Raw genomic sequence first — 6,905 nt, 5'->3', positions numbered from 1 at the left:
GATATTACCTGGATTTTTACCTGCTACGTTCACAGACTGTTCTTTTTTTTTCAAAAATTTTTAATGTTTATTTATTTTTGAGACAGAGCATGAACGGGGGAGGGGCAGAGAGAGAGGGAGACACAGAATCGGAAGCAGGCTCCAGGCTCTGAGCCATCAGCCCAGAGCCCGATGCGGGGCTCGAACTCACGGACCACGAGATCGTGACCTGAGCTGAAGTTGGACGTTTAACCGACTGAGCCACCCAGGCGCCCCGTTCACAGACTGTTCTAAAAGTAAAGGCCACTAAAGGACGAGATCTTCAAGGGCAAGGACTATTTCCACGTATTTTTGCATTTCTATAACTTGGCAAACCTGGTACCTAATAATTGATTGGGGGTTGGGGTGGGGGTAGGGGTGAAGCAAGCAGTAAAAAAGAAATAGAAGTAATTAACATTTTTTTCTACTTAAGAGTTTACCAAATAGTTATGTTCCAATTGAATATAGACACAAATATATATTGTTAATATTGTGCTTTTAACATTTTGTGTGTATTAGAAAAAAACATTAAACATCATTTCATAGATATTGCCAGCTAGGTGGGCAGTACTAAAGGGAGGTCCAAGTGAAGATCAAGCCTTGGACACAAATGGGCATCACAGTGTCTCCAGTTAAGTAATCTCTATGCCCCGCATGAGGCTTGAACTCATGACCCTGAGGTCAATAGTTGCATGCCCTTCCACCTAAGACGGCCAGGCGCCCCTCAGTAACAGCATCTTAGCCCCCATCCCTGCCAATCTGCAAAACTACAACTGTTAGCAACTTGTTAGCAAGCTGATTAAGGAACAGCTGGTTTAAATCTTTAAATTACCTGATTATATCTCTAGGAGAGCAGTGCTTTCAGGGTAAGGATGAAGGCATTGAAAACAGGATCATCTCTATCTCTGGATTATTTGTCTTCTTTTGACTCATGAGCATCTATCTTCAGGCTTTCGTGATCCTTTTTTTTTTTCTTTTTCAATAAACTCTCAATTCCTGAAAAATCTTTAAGTACTTAAAAAAAAACATTGCAAACTACATTTTAAGTACTGAAATAAGTACTTTAATAATGTGTCTTTTTTTATTTTTAAGGTTTACTTATTTATTTGTTTTGAGAGAGAGAGAGACAGATAGAGTGCAAGCGAGGGAGGAGTAGAGAGAGAGGGAGACACAGAATCCAAAGCAGGCTCCAGGCTATGATCTGTCAGCACAGAGTTCCACGAGAGGCTAGAACTCATGAACCGTGAGATCGTGACCTGAGCCAAAATTGGACGCTTAACCAACTGAGCCACACAGGTGTTCCACATATGTCTTTTAAAAAAAAAAGGAAAGAAATTATTTCTTTATTTTGAGACAGTGCATGTGTGGGGGGGAAGGCGGGGGGGGGGGGCGGGTAAAGAGAGAGAGAGGGAGGAAATGAGAGAATCCCAAGCAGGCTCCACACTCAACTCAGAGCCCCACAAGCGGCTAAATCTCATGGATCATGATCTGAGTCAAAATCAAGAGTCAGATGCTTAACTGACTGAGCCACCCAGGCGTCCCAATAATGTGTGTCTTAATGAAAATACATTTCAATTTTTGTCAGTATGGGCAGTAGGAATGCAAGATAGGATTTTTTCCTCTTTACTTACTGTATTTGAGGTTCTAGAAACCTCCAGACTTATTGAGGGTGATCATCTAATGTACAGGCCAATTTGAGGTTTCCCAGTTGTCCTCTGTATTGTCTTCTTATGGCTATATATTGCTATTTGCTTTATTCTGAGTACAATAAAGACTGATGCATTGGTTTTATTATCTCTCTTTAATCTTCTATCATACACTAAAATCTTACCCTCAACTTTCTTTTTCAGTTTAAATTCTATTATTTTTTCCTTTTTAAAAATTAAGGCAAACTTGGGGTGCCTGGTTGCTCAGTCGGTTGAGCGTCCAACTTCGGCTCAGGTCACGGTTTCACGGTTCGTGGATTCGAGCCCCGCGTCGGGGTCTCTGCTCTCAGCAGAGAGCCCACTTCAGTTCCTCTGCCCCCCTCTCTCTGTCCCTCCCCTGCTCACGCACTCTCACTCTCAAAAATAGATCAACATTTTAAAAAAATAAGGCAAACTTTACAGACAATAAAATCCACTCTTTTTATATTACAGTTCTGTAAGTCTTGATAAATGTATACAGTCAGGTCACCACCACAACAATCAAGACATTGAACATTTCCATTACCCCAAAATGTTCTCATATACCTCTTTGCAGTCAGCTGATCTCCGAGACCCAGCCTCAGGCGACCACATATCTGTTTTCAGTCCCTATAATATTTTTATAAATTTATTTTTTTAAATAAATTATTTAATTTATTTAAATAAATTAAATAAAATATTTTTAAAAAATTTTTAGTCATTTAAATGGACTCACACAGTACACAGCCTTTGTGCCTGCTATATTTCTTTTAGCCTAACGCTTTTGAGATTCATTCAAGTTGTTAGCGGTAAGGGTACTTTGTTCCTCATTACAGCTGAGTAGTATTTCATTGTGTGGCTGTCCCACTAGTTGTTTAATTATTTATGAATTGATAGAGATTGAGGCTGTTTCCAGTTTGGGGCTATTGTGAACAAAGCTACTATAAATATTTGTGTATATGTCCTTGTATAGACATATATAATAATTTTTCTTGGGTAAATACTCAGAATTGGAATTTCTGGGTTGTATGGAAAGTCTATGTTTCATTTTTTAAGAGGTTGCAAACCTCTTTTCCAAAACGATTGTGTCATTCTGAAATCTCACCAGAAATTTAGATTTTTAATTGCTCACCCATACTTGGTGTTATGGGTCATTTTAATTTTTGCCCTCCTAGTAGGTGTGGCTCTCATTGTCCTTTAAATGTGCATTTTGCTAGTAATTAGTGGCATTGCACAACTTTTTGTGTGCTTCTTTGCCATCTCTCTGTCCAAACATTTTGCTCATTCTTACTGAGTTTTCTTTTTATTGAGTTACCCCTCCTGAATCTTCTTTTTTATGAAGATTTCTTTTTAGAAGAGTCGCAGCTAGCTGTCTTAATATGTTTCACAATATTCATTCAGAATATGTCTGATTATTTCCTCATAATTAGACTCAAGTTAAACCTTTTTGCAAGAGTGAATCATAGGTGATGTTGTCTCCTTGTAGTGAAGATCTCATAAAGTTAGGAACATTTACAGATCTTTCTCATTGCTCATTTTTCTAATTTCTTTTTCTGCATTATGTTGTAGATTTCTTTATGTATCAGGGAGATTATGCTTTTATCTGTGACGTAAGATGACAATATTTGCCTCCCAGGCAGTCATTTGTCTTTTGACTTCATTTGTGGTATTGTTGCCATTGAAATTTGTTTAATTTTTTTTTTTCAAATTGTATTTGGCTGCATTTAACTTACTGCTTCTGGAACAGGAGTCGTAATTAGAACAGATTCCCTCTACACTGTTCACAAAATAATTAACACAGCCGGCTAAGTCCACAGTGGGCTTTTTACAAGGACCAGGGGAAAGTCAGTCCAGGGCCGAGGAATCATTTGCCTTTGTCATTTGTAGTTCACTGCCATTTGTGTTTTTGTATCCAGTGCGATCCCCAAGACACCTAACTGACTCACATGAACTCTGAGGTAAGTAGCTAGTAACACTACAACATTTCAGGTTTGTCCCACTAACACCTGCGTGCAGATGGAGAGAAGGGGGAGGGGAAAGGAGAGGAAGGAAGGGGAGTGGAGGGGAGGGAAGAAAGAAAAGGAAAGAAGAGAAAGAAGAGGAAGGAAGGGAGAAAGGAAAAAGAAAGAAAAGAAAAAAGAAGAAATCTCTCTAGCTGTGGTGTCCACTGGTCCCACATACAGGCCTGGCTTCTGTCTAAGGGAAACAAGACACCTCGGTCTTACCCTCAGTCAGCTCTGGACTAGCTCAGCCAACCTCGTCTTTCAGAGCCTCTGAAAGGAACACTTCTATTCATGTCAAGAAACCCCTGTACATGTCTACAGCTTTTCCTTCTTGCTGCTTTGGGCTTAGAGTTCCATTTCTATTTGCCAGGCTTTTTCTTTCACATGAAGAATTGTTTCTCTTGTAAAATTTACAGGATAAGGGATGACTCACAGCAGAGGGTCCCCAATATTCACACAGTTCTCTTAATTGCTCAGTAATTTTTTTTACAGTATCTGTAGGTCAAAAGAAATACTAATGGCTTCATGTATGAAGTGGTTACATCAAAAATAATTTAGTGTATATTTATGCCCTAACAACTTCATAGCCATTTGAAAACATTAGAACACATGCATTGAAAGAAAAATTAATGTGCTTACTTTATTGATTAACAACAATTACTTACTAACAGAATGTGTATGCCTGTTTGATAATACATAGCTTCTCAAATTTTGGAATCAGGTTGGACATCAACATTCTATTTTTTGTTCCACATTTCTTTTCCCACAGTGACTGCTTCTGCTTTTTACAGCAACCACAACACCACCAGCCCCACAAGGATACGGCCTCACTGAAAGGAACATAGTGCCATCAGATGTCAGAACTATGGGTTACCTTGAACGAGCTATTTGTACAGCACCTGCCAGCTTTCAAGCATCATTGTGTCCCTGGAAATTTTAAAGTATTCTCTGGTAGCCCTGGAACTTCTCTGCAGTGCCTCTGGACTCCCAGGACACTGTATAGGAACCATGGAGTTAAGGACAAGTTTTGCACATCTGTAGAAAAGTCTGACATGTTAATGGCCCTTTTAATGGCACAGTAAATTCTCACAAATAGGCTTCTTGTTAAATTACAGAAGAGGGACACCTGGGTGGCTCAGTCAGTTAAGCATCCAACACTTGATTTTGGCTCAGGTCACGATTTCACCCTTTGGGAGATTGAGCCCCACATCAGGTTCTGTGCTGACAAGTCTGCTTAGGATTTTCTCTCTGCCTCTCCCCTGCTCTCTCTCTCAAAATAAATAAATAAACTCAAAAAAATGAATGAAGATAACCACATGTGGTATACTTTGTTTTATGTTTTTCTCGTTGATCTATTCATTCAATTCTTCAGTAGATATCTATTGAGCACCTAATAGGACAGGTGCGTGTCTCAGAGAAATGAAAGCTGATTTTCACACAAAAACCTAGATAGAATTGTTCCTAGCAGCTTTATTCACAATGACAACATACAGAAAAATACACAGATGGCAGAATGCCACAACAGCCCATATGTCGTTCATTGAGTGAGCAGTCAAACAAACAGTGGTAACCTAGACCATGGAATATCATTGGGCAATAGAAAGAAACATTATTGGGGTGCCTGGGTGGCTCAGTCAGTTAAGCATCTGACTCTTGATTTTGGCTCAGGTCATGATCTCGTGGTTCGTGAGTTCGAGCCCGCATCAGGCTCTCTGCCGTCGGCACAGAGCCTGCTTGAAATTCTCTCTCCCTCTCTTTTTGTCAGTCCCCTTCTCTCTGTCTCTCTCAAAAATAAATAAATTTTTTAAAAAATTTAAGAGATCTATCCACCTTCAGTGGTGATGGATCCTTAGAAAACAGACAATATCATTACTCCCTTCATGAAGATAAATGGACACATTCTTCAGGGAAAATTTAGCAGTAAATATTAATTACCTTTAAAGTGTTTGTACTTTATCACAGGAGCACCTGGGTGACACAGTTGGTTAAGCATCTGACTCTCGATCTCGGCTCAGGTCAGGGTCTCATGATTTGTGAGTTCCAGCCCCACATCAGGCTCTGCACTGATGGTGCAGAGCCTGCTTGGGATTCTGTCTCCCCTTCTCTCTGCCCCTCCCCCTGCTTGTGCTCTCTCTCTCTCTCTCTCTCTCTCTCAAAAAAAAAAAAAAAGAATAAAGTTTTACACATACAGCATATATATATTCACTATACTTATATATTATATCTGTACATGGTGCATATATATATATAGTAGATATATATTTACCTACAGTACACACACACACACACACACACACACACACAGAGCTTTTCACAGGCCATAGGAATTTTGAAAATCTTCTGATTAAACAGACTCTGCAGGAGATACATATGGCTCACCCATGAGCGTCCATCAGTGCTAGTCTACCGCTGTGTCCCTCTGGAAATATGTCAAGCCTGGTTTTACCAAAGGTTAGACTGTCTGGCCTCTAAGGAGAACAGTAAATCAAGATACTGGGACTCTGTCAAGGTTGATTTCTTACAAACAGAGAAGTAGTCAAGGTTAGACCTCCTGGCCTTGTTGACTTCTCCTTCTCATGTTGATAAAATCCAGCCCAGTCCCACAGCTATTGGGGCAGCCCCTATTAGCACACAGGTAAGAAGAAAGAAAGAAAGAAAGAAAGAAAGAAAGAAAGAAAGAAAGAAAGAAAGAAAGAAAGAAAGGAAGGAAGGAAGGAAGGAAGGAAGGAAGGAAGGAAGGAAGGAAGGAAGGAAGGAAGGAAGGAAGGAAGGAGAAAGAAGGAAGGAAGGAAGGAGAAAGAAGGAAGGAAGGAAGGAAGGAAAGAAAGAAGGAAAGAAAAAGAAAGAAGGAAGGAAGGAAGGAAAGAAAGGAAGAAAGAAAGAGTGAAAGAAAGAAAGAAAGAAAGAAAGAAAGAAAGAAAGAAAGAAAGAAAGAAAGAAAGAAAGAAAGAAAGAAAGAAAGAGTGAAAGAAACAGAGAGAAAGAAAAAAGAAAAAAGAAAGCACACCATAAACTATGGGGGTGGGGAAATGCTCCAGTGGTGGGGGATGAAATGCATCCTGAGATCAGAGCTTTGTGGCATCCCTAACTCATCCCACAAAGTACCAAAAATTGGCCTACAAAGGTCCTAGCAAAGACAGTCCTCTGGACACTGTGTAATGCTTGGCTGGGCTCACTCTGTATATCACTGTGGATTTCCATACCCAAGTGATCGAGAGAG

Source organism: Felis catus, chromosome D1 (assembly GCF_018350175.1).
Source record: "Felis catus isolate Fca126 chromosome D1, F.catus_Fca126_mat1.0, whole genome shotgun sequence".
Classification (NCBI taxonomy): Eukaryota; Metazoa; Chordata; class Mammalia; order Carnivora; family Felidae; genus Felis; species Felis catus.
This window is presented reverse-complemented; position numbering follows the sequence as displayed.